The following is a 2,408-nucleotide window of genomic DNA, read 5'->3' as shown; positions in this document are numbered from 1 at the left end:
ATATTCCCATGGCACTTATCATAAGAGAATGGTTGTTAACCCTGGTTTCATGGCTAAATTCCCAACCTGACCCCATTCCATCATAGTCACCTAATCATCCCCCTCATTCCTAATTGGCACATATCACTCCTCACCACTCTAATGGATAGCTGATGTGTGGTGAGCATTCTGGTAAAACAAAATGGCCACCGTGCAGGTGGGTGCTACACATGGTTAGTGGATGAGGTAAGTTTCCCCCTTCTATGTAAAGTGCTTTGAGTAACTCAGCCGGTGTCACACCCTGATCTGTTTCACCTGTCTTTGTGCTTGTCTCCAACCCCCTCCAGGTGTCGCCAATTTTCCCCATTATCCCCTGTGTATTTATACCTGTGTTCTCTGTTTGTCTGTTGCCAGTTCGTTTTGTTCATGAAACCTACCAGCAGCCTTTTCCCTGCTCCTCCCTGTTTTCCTGCTCCTGTTTTTTAGTCTTTCCCAGTTTTGATCGTTCTGCCTGCCCTGACCCTGAGACTGCCTGCCCTGACCCTGAGACTGCCTGCCCTGACCCTGAGACTGCCTGCCCTGACCCTGAGACTGCCTGCCCTGACCCTGAGACTGCCTGCCCTGACCCTGAGACTGCCTGCCCTGACCGTGAGATTATATAAATCCGATCAATTAATCAATTCATTATTATAGCTTTTATTACAATGCTATTACACTTCTAAGACACATCAGTATCATTACTGATATCGTGAAGAGTGACCGTGTAGCATAATATTATAACACAGTGCAAAGTATTAGCCTCTAACATCTCTACCCCCCAAAGCACCTGTCTGCTGTTTCTTATCTATCATGGAGCCACTGTAACGAATGAAGCTGTGTTACTCCTTGACAAGCAGTTGTTATTTAAATTAGCGTGTTTCATTAACCATCTTCTAATTCTCCTGAGAACGGAGAGAGAGGGGGGGAGCAGAGAGAGAGAGAGAGAGAGGGGGAGCAGAGAGAGAGAGAGAGAGAGAGACAGAGAGAGAGAGACAGAGAGAGAAAGAGAGAGAGGGGGAGCAGAGAGAGAGAGGGAGAGAGAGAGACAGAGAGAGAGAGACAGAGAGAGAGACAGAGAGAGAGAGACAGAGAGAGAGAAAAGAGAGAGAGAAAGAGAGAGGGGGAGCAGAGAGAGAGAGAGAGAGAGAGAGAGCGAGAGAGAGAGAGCGAGAGAGAGAGAGAGAGAGAGAGAGAGAGAGAGAGATGGACTGAGAAAGAGACAGAGAGGGAGGGGGAGCAGAGAGAGAGAGAGAGAGAGACAGAGAGAGAGAAAGAGAGAGAGGGACTGAGAAAGAGAGAGCCAGAGAGAGAGAGACTGAGAAAGAGAGAGAGAGAGCAAACAAGATGCAAACAAGATGAGAATACAAAAAGATAATTACTTGACACATTGGAAAGAATAGAGCAAACTAGAATGCTATTTGGCCCTAAATAGAGAGTACACAGTGGCAGAATACCTGACCACTGTGACTGACCCAAACTTAAGGAAAGCTTTGACCATGTACAGACTCAGTGAGCATAGCCTTGCTATTGAGAAAGGCCGCCGTAGGCAGACATGGCTCTCAAGAGAAGACAGGCTATGTGCTCACTGCCCACAAAATGAGGTGGAAACTGAGCTGCACTTCCTAACCTCCTGCCCAATGTATGACCATATTAGAGAGACATATTTCCCTCAGATTACACAGATCCACAAAGAATTAGAAAACAAATCCAACTTTGATAAACTCCCATATCTACTGGGTGAAATACCACAGTGTGCCATCACAGCAGCAAGATTTGTGACCTGTTGCCACAAGAAAAGGGCAATCAGTGAAGAACAAACACCATTGTAAATACAACCCATATTTATGCTTATTTATTTTCCCTTGTGTACTTTAACTATTTGTGCATCGCTACAACACGGTATATATATATATATATGTATAATATGACATTTGTAATGTCTTTATTCTTTTGGGACTTCTGTTTGTGTAATGTTTACAGTTCATTTGTATTGTTTATTTCACTAGTGTATATTATCTATCTCACTTGTTTTGACAATGTTAACACATGTTTCCCATACCAATAAAGCCCCTTGAATTGATTTGATTTGAGAGTGGAGAGAGGTAGGGGGAGAGTTGAGAGAGGGGAGAGAGGGGAGAGATGGGAGAGAGGTAGGGGGAGAGTTGAGAGAGAGGGGGATCTGAGAAAGAGAGGGAGAGAGAGAGTGGGGGGGGGGGGCTGAGAAAGAGAGGGAGAGAGAGAGAGGGGTGGCTGAGAAAGCGAGAGAGAGAGAGAGAGAGAGAGAGAGAGAGAGAGAGAGAGAGAGAGAGAGGGAGAGAAAGGGGAGGCTGAGAGAGAGAGAAAGAGTGTGTGTATGCATGTATATCTGTCTGTGTGTGTGTCCCTTTAAC

Source organism: Oncorhynchus mykiss, chromosome 1, assembly GCF_057628025.1.
Source record: "Oncorhynchus mykiss isolate SJ-2025 chromosome 1, ASM5762802v1, whole genome shotgun sequence".
Taxonomy (NCBI): domain Eukaryota; kingdom Metazoa; phylum Chordata; class Actinopteri; order Salmoniformes; family Salmonidae; genus Oncorhynchus; species Oncorhynchus mykiss.
Note: the sequence above shows the minus strand (reverse complement) of the source record.